Here is a 22,772-nt window from a genome sequence, read left to right as displayed (position 1 = left end):
TTTATTAATTTACCGCCTTACTGACTATTATTATTCTAATTAATTTCAATATTGTTAATAATAATAATAATAATAATAATAGTAATAATCTTTTTTTCAAACATGCTTTCAAGAATTTATTTGAGAAGCATACGAATATCTATTAATGTCTATTGATTTTATTATTATTTTATAAATTATTTTTAATTCTAAATTTCATACTTATGTTTTTAAAAAACAAGAAAAATAGTTATGTGGTAAAAATGTTTTAATTAATTAAATATTTTAAAGCAGCTACGTTAACCAGGCATCATTTCATCACATTTAGTTTGTCATTGGCCTAGAATGATGTCATCTACACAGAAACCCCGCCCCCGTCCCCCACACAGCGCGCTGTCTCATGCACACGCACAGTACACAGAAGCGCACGTTGCATTGCGCTGTCGTACACATTGTTATTGTGTTAACTGTGCAAACTGATCATTACAAGCGCTTTGAGCATTATGAGGATAAACTGCCATGTCATACGCTGATGGTCATCGCTGGATTTTTAAAACGTAACCCGCACATTAAGGCAGACCATAGATAACTGCAGCTATGTAAATGTCTCGCGGCACTGGAGCGGAATTGAGAAACACAAGGACCTAATTTATCACAAACAATGACGATACAGCGGACGTACAGATTATAACGTAAGTCGTTTATTATTTTTATTTTTTTTAGGCCTTATATGCTTTGTGTTTCCTGGTTATAAAGAATGCTTAATGGCTACTTATTTTGTGTTTATTTGTTATTGTTTTCAACAAAATGTCGTTAAGGGGAAACATATGCAGCTATTGTTTTTATTAATAATGAATTATAATAAAATACAACGGAAATCCTAGACCTTGTCTAGCTATAAAGCAAATAACGCACCAAAATGTTTAGCAAATCGTTATAATTATAACGCAGCTCCATCGGTAATATAATTAGCATGATTTATCTTAGCAATACAAATTTAAATGGTGGTAAAATTGAGCCCAGATGTGGAAATACACTGAGTTACGTTAATAGCGTATCCGAAATTGCGCGACAGCTTCAGTATGGCCTAACAAAGTGACAGTCGATACAGTTGGAATTATGTGGCTGACGCTCTTGTATTCTATTTCAGTGAGTAGTTCGGCTTAGATGACATTGTTCTATGAGTAATACTTATTTTGTGAACCGTCTGTATAAGCGTATTTTTAGGTGTCGTATTAGGGGCAATTTTGCTTGGAGAAACAAAGGCTCGTGTTGACTGCTGTGATTCTGCTTTCAAGTGAGAGAATTTGTAAATTTAGGGGCAATGAACGTAATGACGTGTGACGATGCGCGAAATCATTCCGCTGGATTTCACCTCCTTATCATGTTTACCTCTTTCCACAATTTTATAATGGATTAAAAGAGCAGCCATTTAATTAGGCGAATAGTTAGCGGGCCTAGATTCTTCTGTCGCAGACTTCAATGTAAAACATGCCTGGAAATGATCCACGTGAATGTGTGTGCAGATTTAAGACGTTAATTTTATCGTTAGTAGCCTATCTGGGCTTTCTGGCACTTTGTTGTATGAAGCTTGCTTACACGTTGAAATAGGCCAAATTAACAATCAGTATTTGACAAAACACTAAAATTGTAATTACACATTGATTTGGGTGTGAGGTCATTCTAGTTGACTAATTCACGTGAACTCATGTGACATATTGTCATTTTTAATTTGTCCTAATATAGCTTTAAAATGGACAGTGAAGCCAGTGAGGACAATGTTATGTTAATTTACTCACCTTCAGACAATCTTCAACAATCTGAGATGTAGTTGCCGATTTTTCTTCAGTAGATGTTTAGCAAAAACTGTGGCAAAAACATCCTTTGGCAATTCCTAAAATTTAAGTCAATGGCTACTGGCACTTTAACAGTAAAAAAATAAATAAATAAATAAATAAAAAACATATATATATATATATATATATATATATATATTATATATAGATATATAATATATGTATATTTACTGACAAACGTAAAATAAAAACCCATCACTCCTTGGTGAATTGTTGAGCAAAACGATCGATCATTGCAAGAAACTGAACATAATTTATAACATGACTACTTTTAATCCACAGCCTCACCTCATGATCTTGAGCATGCTTATGACAGTTTGTGAACTGATGATATTAGCATTCAATGGAGAAGAAGAAAACTTGCTTGTCAAGTATGCTTGTCTTTATCTGGGATGCTGCAGCCTATGCATGTATGCTTACATTCAGGAAGACTGATGCTTCACAGATTCCCAGCATTTCAAATGGGCTTATGCCATCATGCATCATGAAGCTTGTGCTTCAGACTGTCATGAACACTCTCAGGACTGCTTGAAAACGGGTTAAAGATGTTCAGTTTATTGAATGTAATGATAATTTTTACTTCATAAGACCTCAATGTATCAGCAGGCATTAGTTTTGTTTTTTCTGTATTGTTTTAACCTTTTCATTTCAAAATGCTGATAATTTTTGACTTGCATAATACACGACCTGACAAAAGTCTAGTCATTGATCCCAGTAGTGAGAGCAACAAATAATAACCTGACTTTTAGTTGATCATTTGGAAAAGTAGCAGAAGATAGATTTTTCAGATGAATCATCTGTTGAACTGCATCTCAATCATCACAAATACTGCAGAAGACCTATTGGAACCCGCATGGACCCAAGATTCTCACAGAAATCAGTTAAGTTTGGTGAAGGAAAAATCATGATTTGGGGTTACATTTAGTATGGGGGCGTGCGAGAGATCTGCAGAGTGGATGGCAACATCAACAGCCTGAGGTATCAAGACATTTGTGCTGCCCATTACATTATAAACCACAGGAGAGGGCAAATATTTCAGCAGGATAGCACTCCTTATACTTCAGCCTCCACATCAAAGTTCCTGAAAGCAAAGAAAGTCAAGGTGCTCCGGGATTGGCCAGCCCAGTCACCAGACATGAATATTATTGAGCATGTAATGGGTAAGATGAGCTCTAGAAGTCCTGCAAGAATAAATGGATGCAGTCGTCATGCTTATGGGAGTCAACACAATATTAATTTTCCACTGCACTATGACTTTATTCTATACTGTACATTATTTCTGTTAAGTGACAAGACTTTTGTCTTAGCAAAGTCAGACCTTCCTGTCATAATTAAATAATAAAAAATCAAGGCATTATCATATTTTTATTTGTTAAAATCAGCATATTCTAGAGGCTTTTGCCTTTCATATAAGCCACTTCTTATACCAAATGATCATCTAGAAGTCAAGTTATTATTTGGTGTTTCTAAAACTTAAACAGGCGACAAGACTTTTGTCAGGTAGTGTATATTCTAAAAATCTTCTTTAATGTTCTACTGAAGAAAAAAAGGATTCACAGCTCGGATGCCTTGAAGAAGAGTAAATTAACTACCCTTTTACTAATTCAAAAAATGAACATATTCATATATGAACTTCTATGCTTTGCCAAATATGAAACTTTCTCTCCATTTCTCTGTTTACATCAGTCATGGATGATATTATAAAATGGAAGGGACACATTTAGCCACGACTGCCTTTCTGTAATATCACACACCAAATCAGATCATGTTTGTTTTCATTCATCAGCTATCATTTTGTTGCAACATTGCTGTATTTGTACAAGCACGCACACACTGTTCTTTGTGGTGATATCAGTGAAACCTAATCATTGTTTGTAGTTGGTACTCAGCCGATACCTGAGCTCATCAATGCTGATGCTGTACATCTCTGACAGAGGCTGACGCTCAAGCATGTGATGCTGTTTCTGCTCAAACGTGATTCACTTAAAAAAACATTACACATGGGGTCTGTGTGTGAAATACTGCTGATAAGGTGTTTCATGTGATTTAAAGTGATTGGAGTGATGTTGACTTGCAATATGACAAATCTGGGTCAATGTAACCACCCACCCCCTTCACCACCACAGGCTACAAAAGGCAAGACTGAAAAAAGCAAAGAGGATGAGGATACCATCATCAGGCTCTGTGCGTGAATGTATGCATGTGCTGGCTCTGTCCTGGGGTCTATGTGTGTGTGTGGGTGTGTTGTGGTGGGTATATGTCTGAAGTACTGTTGTGCATGCCTCCCTCATACATGAGGTCAATGGATGATCCAGCCATGTCACATCATGTAACCGTTCTCTCTGTGCTGCTTTGTTTTTCTTTACGTACACATTTTCTTTGTTCTCTCTTTTGGATTTTATCCGTTGGTACTTATTCCTAAAGGAATAAAATTGAAAACGCTTGTCATTCATTCTCCTGCCATTCCAAACCTAAATTGCTTTCTTTCTTCCATAGAATACACACTGAGAAAAGTCAAGCCTGTTTTTCACACTTTCATAAAGGACACTAAAGCATTATTAGAGTGGTTAATATGACTTGTACATTATATTTCATGTCAAATTCATGTAATTACATCATTATTAAGACTCCATTTATTGCAGTTGCTCAGAAAAGACCTCTTCTGTTTCAGTGAGGATAGAAAGGTTTATGGGTTTGGAGGGGAGTAAATGGTGACTGATATATTACTTTAACATTCTCATGGACTTTCCATTGACATTCCATAATGTTGAATGGTAATGTTTCAAATGGTCATCATTTAGAATAATGAGCTGAAGTGCTCTGCTTTGCAGAGGGGTTATTAGAGCACCAGAATGTATCTATTATTAGACATAGTATAACAATAACCCATTCCATTACAAGTTTGAACATGTTTTAACATGTTTTCAAGATAAACTGTATAAATTCATATCAAGACAATGGTGATAATATAAACTACAGAATTTTATATCAAATTATGTCAGTGTTTTCCTGATGCAACATCATTACGAAGCTGTCCCCTAATTTATACTTTTTTCACATGGTTTGCATGTGTTGGTCGTAATGAATGTCCTACTTTATGCTTTTAATAGATCTTAAAAGGGTAATGGGTTTTCTTGTTATATCAGGATTTGACAAGTTTGTGATGTACCCTGTGTGCTGTTCTTTATTGTTTCGCAGTGTTTAATTACAAGAAAGGTTGTGAATGACTGAAAACAGAAGATTGCCTTCTGTGTCGAACTCATCACAATTGTTTATGTAATTTTGTGTGCTGTGACTAAAATTAACTGTGTGTGCAGTAGTCAAGTAACAAATATGTCTTTTATGTGCATATTTCTATAATTATATGAGTACAAAAATAATGGGCACTGTAAGATCCATTTGTCTTTTTTCTCCCTTTTCCAAATCACACAGCTTTGCTCAGCCCCAGATGCCTCCACTCCCTCTTGACGAGCGCATTGTGGTTATTCAGCGCCCTAAAAGTTTGGCCTTGCGTGTGGCCTCTCCTCCAACCACATCACAGTCTTCCTCACACCGCCCAGGCACTCACAACGAGCCTCCACCCCGCTTACCACAACCCCAACCCCCACCACCCCGTTCCTATCCAGGTTCCAACTACCTGTCTCTAGAATGCAAGCGCAGGCAGCGTCCCATGTTCAGAGAGATAAAGGGGAACGAGGTGCTCTCTTTGAGGAGAGCGACCACAATGCTAGTCATTGTCACAGCAATGGGACTGTAACTTTAGGTCCCAGACCTCACACACACATACCATTGACATTAAAGTGTCTTTGGACAAAGGTGGAAGAGGTGGATCTTACATAGAAAAAGGTCGCAGCAGTAGTCTTACCCGAAGTGGAAGCATCAAAGGGAGCAGAACTAAAAGGGTGTCCCTGCACTTGGATTCTGGGCAAGGCGACAGAAAATGTAAAGGAAAGTCTTCCGAGTTAGTGGAGAAGCATCAGAACCATCATCAGAGTCAAAACAGGACTCCGCACAGTAGCCATCTTACGAACCAACTTACAGTATCCTGGAGGAATATTGGAGTTTGTACCAGCTCAAAGACAGCAGTTAAAATCCAAACCTACAAGAGAGAGAGATTTGTCTTTAAAGTCTTGCTCTGCAACTGCCAGCTACCCATTGCATAGTGAGAGGGACGCATCATCTATTGGAAACAAAGAAAACTCCAAACTGGGACCCGGCCACCAGCTGCCCACACCCACAGCCTATCCCGTCACCACAGTTCAGCCCCGTTACCTCATGCTGCCATCCTAAACCCTCAGTACCCTGCTGTCCCACCCTCACTCCCTTCCAGAGCCCCTTCCTCCTACCAGCCATCAGTCAGCCCCGTTCGTCACGAATTAGAGAACATCGGCCACAAATTCTTCACGCCTTGCCTCTCTCACCTACATCTTCCCGGGGAGGCTTCCCCAGTCCTGACCATACATGTACGATTGACTTTTCCCACCCCTGTGGCTGTTGGAGGTTGGTGCGTTGTAGAAGAGGTAGAGGTCACACGGCTGGCTGCCACAGTCATAATACAAGCCCATCGTCTTCATTTTCCCACGCCCAAGGAACAAGTGCTACCAACGGAGGTGGCGGAACCATGGGACTGAAGACTTTAGGAGGGTGTCTATCAACTGCTTCCACCACCAACACCTCCTCTTCCAACAGCACTGTCTCAGATTGTCGTACAGGACTGCTTAGACCTTTAGGTTGTGCATCCTGTTCTGGGGAGGCGGGAGGCTTTGAGAGCCCTGCTGCTTTCCGTAAGAAACTGGTTGGGGGTTGTTTACCCTGTGCCCCCTTGTCCTCATCTGCACCTCTTCGAGCGCTCCAGAGTTGCGTCAGTGGGTGCAATCCTAAAGCAAGTCAAACTGGCAGCTCCACATGCAGCTACTGCAGTAGTGACCCCATTGTAGTTACCTTTAACCCACACAGAGGGAATCCTCCTAACATGGGCCACAATATTGGTGCACACACCATGGGAGGATATCAGCCTGATGATGACGATTACAGTGTACGCACAATTTGGCCAGAGGAACTAGCAAAGAAGATGACTCGTTCGAAAACCCAACCTATCCACCACAATTCAGGGATGGGCTCAGGGAGGACCTGCATGGGCCACAACCAAAATAGTGGCAATGGTGGCAATCCTGTAATCCTTGACTGCCGGAATCTTATGGAGTTCACTCGTTCCCAGTTAACAGATCAAGCAGGAAGAAGAAGGCTCCAGCAAGGCAAGATGGCAGTTTTAGACTTTATTGGATCAGGGAGTAGTGGGGACCAGGGCAGAGATTCCCTCAAGAGGCTATGGAACAAAGGAGCAGATGCTTGCATGGGGGATGGCAACGGGTTTGATGATGAAGTGCTTCCACAATCCCCATCCCTGCGCTCTCCTTCTCCAGATTCGCCTCCATCCTTCTCGCCCCCACCCTCTGCTCCTACCACACTTATCAAGCCTAAGCCCAAACAGAGAGAGCGGGAAGGAGGACACACCTTACCCTCCACACAGTCGCTCCACTTGGTCCTGAACTCACTCAACCGAGAACAAGATGAGGAAAATGGAAGAGGTAAAGACACTAATGTACAAGTATACATCAGGTTGAATGAAATCTATATAATGTGGTTTTAACGATTTACTGCTCAGAAAGACGCGCACAGTCTCTCCACATTGTCAATCCCACATGAATATACTGACCCTGATTTCATTTTCTCATCTTCCATTAGGCTGTATGGCTTTATGCACTGATAGTATTCAAATTAAAATTATTCTGTTAATCTGTTGGGTGCATAATCCTTGTTAGCCTAGCTTCCAAAGATTGCTAGAGTTACATTACCCTTGATGATGTATTTATATAACTAAGTTCAGTCTGCAGGTTTTAAGTTGTTTTTTTTGAAAGAACTAAAGGATAATAGCCATTCTATGGCAAAGAGACTTCAAACAGGAAGATAAGGAGGAGGGATTAAAATTAGTAGAACTATTCGATTTCTTACATAAGGGCTCTATGACATCATGTTTTAGCTGCATTTTAACCTGTGCCATATCTAAACCATTGAAAAGAGTCTAAAAAACCTTACATCCTTACCTCATTATACAAATAATTTAAGCAACGTTGTGTTTTATTATTTGTTTTGCCAGTGCACCTTTCGCTCCCTCTTTCCTCTTCACTCCCAGCATCACTGTCTGAGGAGAGTGTGATGACCCTGATGTGGAGAATGCTGTGATTAGTCCCATCCTACCTTTCCTTTTTCTGGGCAACGAGAGAGTGCACAGGATCTGGATCTACTTCTTCATCTCAATATTGGTTTTGTGGTCAATGTCACCACCCATCTTCCCCTCTATCATCTGGACACAGGCTTGGTGCGTTACAAAAGGCTCCCCGCTACTGACAACAGCAAGCAGAACCTGCGACAGTATTTCGAAGAGGTTTTTGAGTTTATCGGTAAGAGAACTTGTCAACTCTTTTGTATTTTAAACATTACCAGACCAAATTACAATGTCCTGGTATGGATAAAGTGTATCAAAATGCACGTCTCTTTCTTTTTTAAAACTGTTAATAGCCTTTGGCAATGGAACAATGATTTTTAGTTCAGGGGTGTCCAATGCTGCTCCTGATGGGACATAATTTTGCAGATTTAGCTCCAACACATGTACCTGAAAGTTTTAGTAAGTCTGAAGGCCATGATTAGCAGATTCAGGCTTGTTAGTGTTGGTTGTAAACTCTGCTGGACATCCACCCACCAGGAAGAGTTTTGGACATGTTTGGGCTAGTCCAGTACAGGTGGTACTATGGAAGTAGGGCATTTGATTTGGCATAGATAGCATTTGATTGGATGACAATTTGTGTAGTGCAAGATGAGTCATCAAGACTGTAGGTTTGTGTTCTGGAAAATAATGTTAATAAATATCAGAACATCTTTATAGCTAATAGGAATTCATTATTTTCCCTATTTTATTTCAGAGGAAGCTCACCAGTGTGGACGGGGTGTTCTTGTTCACTGCCAAGCAGGTGTGTCCCGCTCAGCAACTATTGTCATTGCTTACCTGATGAAGCACACACTCATGACCATGACTGATGCCTATAAGTATGTGCGGGGCCGCCGACCAATAGTGTCACCCAACCTCAACTTCATGGGCCAGCTGCTAGAGTTCGAGAGGGACCTCAACTCTGGGGTAACACCTCGAATCCTCACCCCCAAACTGAGTGGCCTGGAAACACAAGTTTAAAACTGTGGAGCATGGAAGACAAATTAAAAAAGATAAATTAGTGAAGGTAATAATGGATTAGATGAGAGTGAGATTAAATATAAAAGCAGTTTGAGATTGAAGACATAGAGAGAGATGGTAGAAATAACAAAAGAGTCTCAACGAAATAACGGAACGTAGTCAATTTAATTAAATTATATCCACTCTTAAGTCTTTCGGTTTCATATAAATAGCACTTACAGACAGTTGGCAACCAACTCTTCTAATCTGCTAATGATATGTCAAGTTTTAATCCACAATAATATCCTGATTTGCTTAAATTAGTATTACTATTATGAAGCTTGGCTAAACACAAAAGTTGTCAAAGGTATTTGGAGAAAAAACAACTGCAATCAAAGAACTCTCTGGCTGTCAAGCGCAGAAGAAGATCCAATGTTTTGAGACTCTCAGAACTGTGACATGCATCGCATTTGAGACCCAAAAGCTGTAGCAAACTTCAAACTCCTTTTCCACTGTGCACAGAACTTTTCTAGACAGAGTATATTTGATTTCGGTGATCAGTTCAAAGTGCTTTTTTGGGTTACCTTCGCATTAGCTGCCAACTATTTATAAAATTCTCCAATGACATGAAATTCTTTGCCTTTGAATTTTTTTGATACAGCTATTTTGTTACTTGATTTACATCTCGCATCCTTTATCTTTGGCGTCTTTGTGTGGGATGTTGCAATAGAGACTGATGATAATGTTGATGTAGAAGTGGAAGTGATTTCATTTATATTTGCACAGACTAAGTTTTACTAATGGACATATTTTTCATGGGGCATGAACCAGCCATTTATGGCAAATGAAATCCAAAAACCCTTTTTTTTGTATTATTTGCTTGTGAAATCGGACAGAGGGCAGTTTGTACTAAGCACTGTGCTATGAAAAAACATTTTAGAGCAAATAGAGAAAACAGTACAATTTGTTTATATTCTTTTTATTACTGTGATTTTACTTTGTGCAAGCAGTGCAATGGCTTACATTTACACAGATTATTTTTGTGTGCTTTCTGTATGATTTATCCCAGCAAGCATTTTTTGTTTTTAAAAGATGTCTAATAGACGTCTAAACATAGTCCTCTTGGCCAAAACAAGGCCAAACTTGAGCTGTCAAATCTAATAGACGTCTAAGAAGGCCAAAACTAAACTAGTCGTCAAATAAACAGAAATGAATGACTACACTATTAAGTCTGTCTAATCTGTCTATTTGACTATTAAGTTTTCTAGTTTTCTACTAGTCTAGTTTTGGGCTATCTTAGATGTCTATTAGATTTCACTGACAGCCCAAGTTCAGCCTTGTTTTAGCCAAGCTGTATTAGCCAAGCTCTATTAGATGTCTATTAAACACAAAGTTGTTGGCTGGGATTGCTTTTTAGCTGCATATGATGTTAAGGAATTAGGAGGAGAAGGATGTGTGGATTCAAATAGCAAGCTGTTTCAAATTGGTGTAATATGGAATATCTACACTGTTATTACTGTGCGAATTACTGTGATTGGAGCCGTCCAAGCCAAGTCATCGTCATGACCCTCTCTCTCTCTCTTCAGATTTGTTTGGATTTACATTTAGACTTGCACATCAAGTTGATAGGTAGATATGTGTAGTTCATGCAAACTTTGCATGACAAGTGAAAGTGTGCAGGTGTAGCTTAAAGCATTGAGGTTTGCTACCATTTTATATTCTGTTCGCTGCTCAAAAGGATAGTTGACCCAAAAATGAAAATTCTGTCTTTATTTACTCACACTGTAAAACCCAAAAAGTTAAGGTAACTCAAACCATTGTGCAAACTGATTGAAATAAACCATTTAAGTTCACTAAAAATCCTAATGAGTTCTGTGAACTTAATCCATTTGAGTAAATGAGGCAATTTGAGGACAGTAAAACCCAATAAATGAAGAGAACTAAAACCAATTGAGTACTGTAAAACCCAATAAGTTAAGGCAACTGACAGTACTGCACGGCTGATACAATCTGAACACACAAGCACAGACAAAGGATTACTGCACACAAGCGGACTTCTAAAGCGAATAGCTCAAGCTAGAGTTTGATACTGAAATCCAGTGTAACCTACCGTACCAGCAGATTTTGGTGCCATTTAAATGCAGAGCTTTGAATTGGAAATAGAGACAAGGGAATTATGGGCCATTTCCACTGAGTGGTACAGTATGGTATGGTTCGTTGCACATTTATGGTCGTTTCCACTGTTAAAGGCTACCTAAAAGAAAACCGCACCATACTACTTTTTGGTCACCACTTGCAAAGGGTAACTGCCACGGTAAAAAGGGTACCAAAAGGCGAAGCTAGACACGCAGCTAAATGCTATTGGTTTACAGAGATACGTCACTCACAGAAGCAGGAGAATGAAAACAAAGGAAGCAGCATTTTTAAAAACACAGCCGTGACATTACATCGTAATACTATATACATATAATAACAAGCTATGGTCAACCCGAGCTCAAACAAACCTTGTCGTCATCCTGATGAACAGCCACAAAGCCAAAAAGAACAAAATATGCCGTGTTCTGTTGTTGCGAGCGGTTTCACGATCTCCAGAGAGCTCGCCGCACATCTATATTTCAAATAAACTTCTTAAGCTCATATTATTAAGGTGATTATTGAAGCGTTTCTGACATCCGATTCTTTTAGAAAGGGACATACGCGAGAGTGAAGTGCGAAAAAACAAAGGAGAAGCCGGAAAAAAACTGCAGCAGAAGATGCTTTCTGCAAGATAAAACATTAACAAACTGCCATGTTTAACTATTATCATAGCCTTTTGGACTATTATGAACTCAGAATGATGGAATTACTCTCTGACAGAGTTACATGTGCTGCTGAAGATTAAAGACACAGATGAGAGGTTATAAAATACATTTCATATCGAGTTATTACCAGAGATTTTCTGTGGTTTTATATTATGGATGGGTGCGTTCACATGCGGGTCATCCCTAAGAAAGAGAGCGTGATGATGTGCATCGTTGGCTTGGTGCTGTCTATGTGTGTGTGTATGTGTGTGAATGAGAGAGAGCGTGGTGCTGTGGGCTGTGTGTCTATGTGTGTGTGTTTATACAGACAGCTTGTTATATAAAATATATATGCATTTATGTGTATAAAGCATCTGTTTTGTGAGAAGTGCTTCTTATATGATATGTGAACGACCCGTACGGCTTTACTGTGACATTTCTTCAAGTAAAAATGACATTGTCTGAAACTTTCTGTCATACACCACACCCACTAAAAGGGTACCCTTTGGCAGTAAAAACAAGCCTGATAAAGGTGACCCGTATCGACCCATACCGTACTGTACCTCTCAGTGGAAATAGGCCATTATAGGACTGGAAAGAAGTGTTCCTTCATATCAGTGATTCTCAAACTTTTAAGCCAGCGACCCCCAATGTAAGATCGTCAAGAACTCGTGACCCCCTAATACCAAAGCATAGACAAACAATAAAAGTAACTTTAAGCTGTTCCCAATATTTTAACTATATTTACTATACATTACAGGGCTCGAAATTAACATTTTGGCTTGGTAGCACTGGTGCTCCTAACTTTTTAAATGTAGACGCACCAGCCAAAATTTTGTCGCACCGTTACTACAAGTTTTATAAACAGATTTATTGCATTTGAAATCAATAATCAAAACTAACAAGCAAAAAATATATGCATGCATGAGGAAACTATGTCTTAACGAAATCCTGTTACCACAAGAAAATACATTTTTATAACATAATTGAGTGACCAAAAGATACACGGACCGCTCACCGGCCCTGCACGCACAGCTTGACATGAATGAATCTGTTAACGATAGTGTGCTGTTCTCACGGGTGGTGTCTGATATTGCACAGATGCTTTTGACATATACCTTATTTGCATACGTAATTTTAATAGCAATACCGCTCTTTTCATGAGCTGCAATATTAGTTTAATCTTAGTCAGTGCAAGCCGTTTTGCGATGGTGTACGTGGTATTAAAATTTATCTATAACTGCCACTTTCAAGGCTGACAGCATCTGGCAATTAAATGAAGGATTAAACAGAACCTCTTGTGCTTAAAATGTGTAGATGTGGCAAACAGTTACCTGAAATTTCCGTCCCACAGACTTTACAGTGAATGCTTTAGTTATTTCATAGCGGACTTGAAGCCAATGGAAGTCTTTTATCCACTCTTCAATAAGTGTAGATGGTGGATTAACATTCAGCACATGATCAGTAATCAGATGTGCCATTATTTGTAGCTTTAGGTGGTTTCTAAAACTTAATCTGTCAGAGTTGTTTTCATTTGCATCTTCTGTGCTTTACATTTTTGCGGTTGTAGTTCCTATCATCTGAAGGCAGGAGGCGTTGACTGAGTGATTGACAACTGATTTTAACCAATCCATTCGCGTTCAGTTCTAGAGCAGTGGGCCAATAAGAAGAGCGGGGCAAACGTTGTGGGCTTTGTTTACTGCAACAAGTTGACATGACAACAGTTTTAAACTGTTCCTGAGTACTGCGTTTCAAGTGCAAAGATGCATTCTGCCTGAATGTGTCCTAAATACTTTATGAATTCATCAGTAATATATTTTTTAAAAAAATCAGAAAATATTAGCTGTTACTTGTAATACTGAAAAATATATATTAAAATCACTGAACATTGCACAATTTTTAAAGCACTCTCGCGAGCCCTTGAAATAATTCTCAACCCCCCAGGTTAAGAATCACTGCTTTATATGAAGAAATCAATAGGCTACATTTTAAATCAGTAACCTCAATGTGTAACCTGTTCGCTATACCAATGCAGACCAATTTTTCTTGCATACAATGAATGAGCAGTTTGTAAAAGGTTTTTCAACTAAGCTGTTTAACCGAAATAACTTTTTTCAACAAAAAGTTGTCCTTTAATATCGTCCAACATTGTTTTATGTGCCTTTAAAACATCAGTCTCTCATTAGCACTCAATTTGCCAAAACAAAAACCCAAACGATTACAACTTATTGGCATGACTAAGTTATTGGTTGAAAAAAGAAGTATGAACTCTCAGACTATTACATCTTGTTTGAACTACATTTAGCTGTGATCAGACCAACTATACCATGCATATACATCCACTATATCAGCATTAAATATTAAAACTAGACCGCTGATGTGTTTATAGTGCCTTATGGTGCTTTGTTCTCATGCAACAGTAATATCAAATATGCACAAGCGAGCGAATAAAAATCCAAATGCACAGCATCTCACCTGTCTGAATTTGGCTCGGGCCTCTTTCTCTTTCATTCTGCCGTGGGCTACGAGGTAATCAAACACCTCACCTGCAAACCAAGATGAGGAACAAGTCACGGTTAGAAAAGAAACAGCTGCACAAACTAAGAAAAGTAAGCAAAGGTCTGGCTCTAGCATGATCCAAGCCCATATTACTTTACTTTAAGCTTTACTATGAGCAGTACTTTACTATGAACTTGAAAAACAAATAAACAGCCTTAGGTGACTGACGCAACAAACTTACAGTTGTCAAATTCAAAGTATTGGACTCTGAACTGTATTTACATGACATACAAAATAGAGTCTCTGAGTTTCCAATGAAATGCTGTCTCTGAAGCAGGATGTTTTTGCAGCTGTTCCCTAAAGATCCTCTCAATGTTCGTGTAAAGAAAACAAAAACATTTAGAGCTAATAGAACCACACAAATAGAATAAATTTTAGATATTCTTACAGATATCCCACCCCAAAATATGTATTATATCACTTATTTGGTTTCAGGGTTTCTGCAAATTTAAGACTTTTTAAGACCCTTTTAAGACCATTAAAGGCCGCCTCAAACTGTGCATTTTTTTTATAATCATGAATGATTGTAGCATGTCAGACTGCACAAACATGGCTCCCATGTCACACTGATCTCAGCTGTCATAAAGTCAGACTGAACGACAATGAAGATGCGCCAAAGACAAAAGAAAACGCCCCTAAAGTTTGATGTCATCCACCCGTGACACGTTCACTATCCTGCGCTGTGAAATGATTCCTCACAGCAAACGTAAACAATCTGTAGTGGCATTTTTGCACATGGAGTGTCTCAATAATAAAACCAGGAAGAAAAAACTGTTTTGACATTTCCCTGCAGTCGTTTGAAAATGTCGCATGGTCTGCGTCACATAATTCTGAGCTCCAATTGGTTCTAGGATTGACGCTCATCGCAGCTGTTGTCAAACGGGCACCAAGCGGCTGTCTGTGACCATGTCAAACCAACGTTCAAAGATCACAGATTTTAGCCTAAGATTTCAGGAATCTTTTAGGATTTCCCAAACTTGTCTCAGATGACTAAATCGTGGCTGAAATCTCACAGTGTGAGCAGGGCTTAAGAATGAAATTTTAGACTTACACAGCGTTAAACACTAAGCATTTTTTATCTAATGGCCCGTTATTATCATGAGTAATCGTGTAATCATTTTTAGTTTCCTTTCCCTGATTAGGGAATTTTGTTTGGGGATTTTGCTGTAAAACGTCCAAAAGCTGTTGTGAACATTAAAACTTTTATTGAGATGTATTGCTGATCATTGGATAGATTGAGTAGCTTTATTTGGACAAAGCAAAATTATGACCCGTTTAAAATGATTTAAGACCTGCAGCCCAATATTTCAGTCAATTTAAGACTCTTTAAAGGCCTAAAATGTAGTTTTTGATATTTAAGATATTTTAAGACTTTAAGACCCTGCAGTCACCCTGGATTTATAGATGTTGTTCCAAAACTGTATGCATGTCTAAATCTGTAAAAGGAATGTTGTGAGAAATGTTGGTAACAAAGCAGGTTGGTTTCAATTCACAATAACTTGCATTGCATGAATGGAACTAAAAAAACGTAAATGGGAACCAAAACAATTAGTTACCACATTTTCTGCACAAGACTGAAAAAAGCTTGTGTGGTGTAAATGACCATTTCTGAGAAGACTATCCTTATACTTTTTGGTTAAACATTCCAGATGGATTTGATTTAGATTGATCTTTTAAAGAATCTCATGCATTCATTTGCAGTAATATTTGCTCTTCATTTCACAGTGCATTTTGATTTGAGTAAAAAAAAAGAAGCTAAATTTGATATTTAACAGGGACAGTGATCAGAACTATAGTCACATCCTGTTTATTGTAAACTGTCGAGGTGTTTACAGAACAGCTGAACATCCCTGCATAGTGAGAAAGAAACATTATTGCTTGTGGAGGGGGTGGACAAAAGGAGGTTAGAATGAGTTTGGACGAGCTCTGACCTCCGCTGGCATATTCCATCACCAAGTAGAGGGTCTTCTCAGTCTCAATCACTTCAAATAACTTCACTGCATGAGAACAAGAGGGAAAAGAATGTGAAAATGTGACATCTTCCTTTATTTAAATGTACAAATCAGCATTGTTGGATAAACTCTAAAAAAATATATTGTATTAGAGTTATTCTCAAGAGGTTTCACGCTCACCAAATCCAGTTGCACAAAAAAACACTGACATTTGGACAAGGATTAATGAACCCAAATAAAAAGGGGAAACCTGGAGATTCAAGCTGAGAGACTTAAGGGCGATTTGTCTGTCTGCTAAGCTCACCGATATTTGGGTGATTCAAGAGCTTCATGATCCTCACTTCCCGAAATAGCTGAAAATGGAGACAGAAGATGTCAATGTGTGGCAAACAGATGATGTGTTTTTCCTTCACAGAGTAAATATTTCAGGCTTGTGAACACATGAGTAAGATGTGGTTATAAACTTCCCCACCGGCCCCCCAACCAACAGACTCTTCATTTCAGGAAGTATTTGAGTCTAATTTCCTATAATTAGCTGCTGTGGGCTCTACAGAGAAAACGTTTTGCGTCTTGAAAGTCATGAAGCAACAGGAAGAGACACAACTTAACCGGGGTGGGAGAGTTGAAAGAAAACAAACGATAACTTCTGAAATTGCAATCTGACCCCAGTGAACCAGAGGAGGACGGGTCCCGCTCACCTTTTGAAGACTGGAGGAGTTGAGCTGAGTCTTGTCTATGATTTTCACTGCCACCTGAAGGAGAGGGTGAAGAGTTCGGTTAGGGTAAACGCTTGGGAAAAGCCCCGAGGCGGCAGGCACACACAACAGCCTCGCTCTGCCTTCATACTGATCACAATCTCACATCATCAGGAAACAATTCACAGCGCTGCATTGAGGAGATTAAAGTGAGCTGCTCCTGTGGCGAACGCGCACACACATACACCAACCAAGAGTTTCACCTTCGCCCCCTTTTCTCTATCGGTATTAAACCTCTTTGGCCAAGAGTCACATGGTGTCTTATCGGTGTCTCAGACACCAGGCAGTCTCATATTTGCAGGCACAGAGATCCAAAAACAAGCCTGGCTGAATGTTAAGTGCGCTGCAGCAATCAGAGACTGAATGAAAACTACATTGGAAAATGTCCCAAGAACAGCTCATTTACAACGCAGTGTACATGTATGGGTGAATTGAACTTGAATGGCATTTGCTTGCATTCACAGCTGGCAATTTCCCATAAATTACATGCAAATTAGTAGGGCTGGGCAATAAAATCGGTATCGTTATTTACAGAACGATCACCATTGTTATTATCGAAAAAAAAAGATTAGGTATGTAGTTTTGCTATGAAGCGTTATAGTTTTACTAAAATGTGGCTGCCGAGCGTGCACCTTGGAAACAATGCTAATAAGCTTAGGGTGTAGTTTGTAATTTCCAATAGAGGCGCGCGACTTGCATGACGCGCAAATGCCAGCAACGTGCACATGTTGTGCAAGCGACACATATGACATGCATTTTCCTGGCGCACCTAGTTGAAAACATCTGAACTTTTCCAATTTCGGCAAGCACACTGTGATTCATGCATGTAGAACTCACCAATCTGCTTCACATTTAGTATGAAATATACACATTTCCGTAATAACGGCAGACTAATTACCTCAAACAAACACAGCGCAGCAAAACACTGCAGTGCATTTTACTTTTCTCCATTAACTTGTCATCCTCTGAGAAAACGATTGATAGTCGCTTAGTTACAAGAGACGCCAGGGGAGTGTGAGCGCAAAGCCCATTGTAATAATCAAGAAAACCACACGCTCACGCTTGCCACTTCAGGTCAAAATAACAACACATGCGAACAATGAGTGCCGTATAGCACCAGTGAGAAGATTGTAAATTAAAAAGTATGTGAGGATGTAGGGTTGGGTCGATAGACAATGCCATCGTCCATCGCCGATGGCCGATAGACGCCACGATGCTGAGCCAGCATCGCGATCCTCCGCCCCCTTTCGCAAACCCGTTTGTGAAAAATACACACTCAGGCCCCTTTACACTAATACATCTTAGTTTTAAAATGCCATTTTAGAACAAAAACGATTCATATTCACACTGGCGTTTCATCTAGCATTTCTGAACAGCCCTCCATCCAAACGCACGCACACACACACACACAGCCATGCGCTCGTCTGAGCTCCAGCTTAGCGGATGCTTTGAGCACTGCACGTCAGACAGTTTATTAAGGATGTACTGCTGGATCGCATCTCACTATAGTTGTTAAACATGATATTTAATTAATCTTGTCTCTATCCAACGACTCTTCGGTCTTTTGAGTCTATCAGGTAACATGTCACAGCGTCAGAACACAGTTTTAATCTTTCGCTTTCATGCTTGTACTAATTAATCTTAGTGAAAACCTCAGATACTGTTGGTTGGTTGTGCACCTTTTTTAGCAACCAAGTTTGTCAACGCCATTATAACAACACAGATCACTCTGCCTATTCATGCCAGAGTCCCTCGGAAAAGTGATTGACAGGCGGTAATTTGTGTGTCACTTATCTTTATTTATTTAGGATTTGGTTATGGGTAAAACAAAGACCATGCGGGTCAGGTAGTTGAAACGGTAGGCTACAAATAATTAATTTGTTATGAATTAATTAATTATTCATGAATAATTAATTAACCGACGCCTATCACAACGATGCCATCATCCATCGCGATGTTTCACATTAGACATTGCATGATGCCAAATTGATCGACATCGCCCAACCCTATAAGGATGTCCCCAGAGTGGCTTTTTGGTTTCTTTTATTGTGCATCCCAGAGACTAGGTCCCCATCTGAAAGAGTTTTTAGCATAGGGGGTAATAATATAGTCATCCAACTTCTCAATTTTTAATGTTCAGTATGTATTGAATAATGATGGCTGGTTCCTTTACTTGAAAGCTCAGATTTCATTCATTCTTTTTTATTTTATTTTCAGCTTAGTCACTTTATTAATCTGTGGATGCCACAGCAGAATGAACCACCATCTTATCCATCATATGTTTTACGCAGCAAATGCCCTTCCGGCTGCAGCCCATCTCTGGGAAACATCCATACACACTCATACCTCATACACTACGGACAATTTAGCCTACCCAATTCACCTGTACCATGTCTTTGGACTGTGGGGGAAACTGGAGCACCCGGAGGAAACCCACGCAGAACACAGGGAGAACATGCAAACTCCACACAGAAATGCCAACTGACCCAGCCAAGGCTTGAACCAGCAACTTTCTTGCTGTGAGGCGACAGCACTACCTACTGCACCACTGCGTCACCCAAGCTCAGATTTGATTATCATTTGTTTTGTAATAGAGTAATTTATAGAGTTTGAGATTTACCGTATCATTATTCACACCTTTACAGATTTTATGTATCCAGTTTAAGAGTCTCTTTAACGCTTATGTTTTTTTATTACAAACAGATCAGATATTTTGTTAAATATTTTTGTTTTTGACTATAAAACTATTTGCCTTTAGTAATGTTGGTAAATTAAAATTCAGTGCTTAAATAACAAAAAATCTTAATATTCCTAACTGTATTGGTAAAAGGTTTTAAGAATTATCGATTTATCGAATGATATGAACATGATATGGTGATTTTTTTGTGCAATATCACCCAGCCCTTCAAATTTGTAACCACATTTTTGCACAATGCTTCAGCAAATCAGCGATCTCTTCGATGATGAGAAGTAGAGTAGTAACAAGCACCTTAATTGCATGAAAAAAACACGACTCTGGTGTATCTCAGTGGATAAGAGAATGAAACCTTGCCTTGCTTTAGAAAAGAACCTATTTTTAAAAAAGAAAATTCATATATTTTGGTCTATTTGAAAAATATTCTATGATTTTTTGGAGAACTCTAGATGGTGACTCTTCTCTTGAACTGATGGGCATTGAAAGTATATAGATTAGACAAATAGGTTATTGCTGTATTATTTAATATAGTATTATTTATTTCTATTTCTTTCAAAGTGTATTAATAATTTTGATCTAGATTATAAATGTTTTTTATTTTTGTATTTTTTTTGCCAACCGAAAAAATTAAATCTTTATCAACTTGTATGACAATGTTTAAATAAAAAATTAACAATGTAAAGTAATGAAAGGATACTACTGTTGATTGGAGATTCAGAACTGATTAAAAACTGATTGGCTATAAACTGTCACAAGATAGAATGATTTTTACAACAATTAATGCACTTATGTATAAATCATATAAGATCAATAATATGCATTTATAAGAGATAAAATTGAAATATAATTGACAAATCCCCCAAACAAATTCCTTTTAATTTCCCCCTAATTGTGAAATCATCCATGAATAATTATTTGTTCATGAAGCTTAGCATTACCCTTTTTTCCTGTTATTTCATGTCTCATTTTCCTCATTTAGGGTGTTAATAAAAAAAGAAATTAACATATTATAGATTAGAATCTGCTGTAGGCTTTAATATTAATTAGGTCCACATGGAATCTGTGCATGCAGAAATCTGCAGATTTCTGCAGATTTTTAGCCCATCATTGAGTCTATGTATTTACTGTGTAAATATGTTTACATTTATATTTATTCAATTATTATATTTATTTAAATTAATTTCACTAATATTATTATGATATAATCATAAAAAATTTACTATGATTTATGTACAATGCCGTTGTAAAGTAATATTTCCTGTCTTTAGTAGATATATTATTCCAGAGACTTGCCTTGTTTACCAAATAAGTGGATCTAATTGGATTTGCACTGTAAACATTAAATACAAGTTAAAAATCTATTATTTTTTTTATTTCAACTATTCACTTTTTAGTTATGATACTCCAAAAATCATTCCGCATAAATCCTCAGATTTTTAAAAAAAAATTCTCTGCAGAAATAGCAAAACAATGTTCGCAGATCCGGTCTGAGCCTAATAATAATGTACAGAAAAGGTGACTACTGTTACACCCCAAACAATTATGTGCACATGATTTATTTGACACCTGACAGATACCTGATAACCAGAGCATTCTTAGTAACCTGAGCAACAAGCCAAAGCAAGAGTTAGGTCATAGTCATCATCACATTCAGTGTACAGCAGAGGCCAGCCTGTTTTAGTTATTTTTATTATTTATTTTTTTTCCTGAGAGGGCTCAGGTGGCGCTGCTGCTGTTGCTTTCAGATCTAATAGGCATCAGACATGAGCTAACTTGAACAGCATGTTGGTTTCTATTTTGCATTATGGAGATCAGAAAAAATGATTCAAGCACATTCCACCAGCAGATAAACAACATGCCTTTTTAAACAGTGTAATTAGTAGCATTTTTCTTCAGGGCTCAATGCAGTCCTCACCTCTCTGCCGGTGAGGATTGTGTTTGGCCAGTTTGACCTTGGCGAAGTTGCCTTTGCGATGGTTTTGAGGAGCCTGTAGCAGCCGATGTGTGGCTGCTCGTCTGCTGTGGAGTGGGGCATAGTGCTGCGCCCACCGGGCTTTGAGTCCGAGTGAGACTGCAAAAGGAGAGAGAGAGAAAGAAAAACAGTTTAGGCCCGTGTTTGTTTTTTCCGACTATTCCAGACCACAGCTCTTCACCTGGGAACAGTTATGATGGCTGAACCTAAATGCACAGATGGGGAGGTTTGCAGAGCACTGCTGTAATAATATCCTTATCAGAGTTCGGGTAATTCTGATTGGATAGGACTGTCGCCAGTCGCCATCTGATTCTCACACTAAGCAGACATGCAGAGGGAGGCAGAGATGAAGAGTGAGGTAGAAAAGGGAAGAGGCTGTGAAAAAGAGCGGAGATTAAGGATGCACCACAATTTCAGCTGAAAATGACTTGGTTTTTGACTGAAAGAGAAAATAGAAATCTTGGCCAAAAATGAGAACAGAAAACACTTTGACAAATAATAAATATAAAATGCTTCAGGTCTGGTTCAAGTGCACAGACAAATTTCATGTCGTTTAGACATGCACACCTCCTCAGACGAGCATAATGTGTAAAATCCTCTACAGTTAATCTATTAAACATGAATGCATGAGTATTCTTTATATTTAACAATCCAGTTTATATTTACATCTTAACTGTGTCCGAATGGCAAACTAACACACACTACTCAACCTTTTGGTTATTACTAGCACATTAATTATTATTAAAGAGAATTTTCCAATGACAATTTAGCACATCTTATCTGGCACGTCAGAAGAGGAGTCATCTTTCATATGAGAAGGGAGAGAAGCATCTGTGTATACAAACATTTCTACACAAAAGTATGACTTTATACTATTCTGGATGACATTCTACACCACATTCAAACCTTCTGGGTCAGTAAAAAAGTTGACAAAGCTGAATTTTGAGCAGCCATTACTCCAGGCTTACATGATCCTTCAAAAATATTATAAAGAGTCAA

General features: G+C 38.5%; 1 long non-coding RNA gene and 1 pseudogene across 1 annotated transcript; one reads left to right on the top strand and one right to left on the bottom strand.

Moving 5' to 3' along the window:
- Positions 1 to 530: 530 nt before the first annotated feature.
- On the top strand, positions 531 to 9,097 carry LOC130214835 (uncharacterized; annotated as a pseudogene).
- Positions 9,098 to 11,044: 1,947 nt separating this feature from the next.
- LOC130214947 (uncharacterized) lies at positions 11,045 to 21,734 on the bottom strand. Its single transcript, XR_008835645.1, has 6 exons — positions 21,717 to 21,734; positions 17,050 to 17,103; positions 16,656 to 16,704; positions 16,331 to 16,396; positions 14,316 to 14,386; positions 11,045 to 11,070 (listed from the first exon to the last, which is right to left on the bottom strand). It is a non-coding gene; the product is annotated as an uncharacterized LOC130214947 (long non-coding RNA).
- Between the last annotated feature and the right edge of the window lie 1,038 nt (positions 21,735 to 22,772).

The sequence above is a fragment of the Danio aesculapii genome, chromosome 21 (genome assembly GCF_903798145.1).
Source record: "Danio aesculapii chromosome 21, fDanAes4.1, whole genome shotgun sequence".
In the NCBI taxonomy this organism is placed as follows: Eukaryota; Metazoa; Chordata; class Actinopteri; order Cypriniformes; family Danionidae; genus Danio; species Danio aesculapii.
The sequence above is the reverse complement of the archived record's forward strand: the minus strand, read 5'-3'. Positions and strand labels throughout refer to the sequence as shown.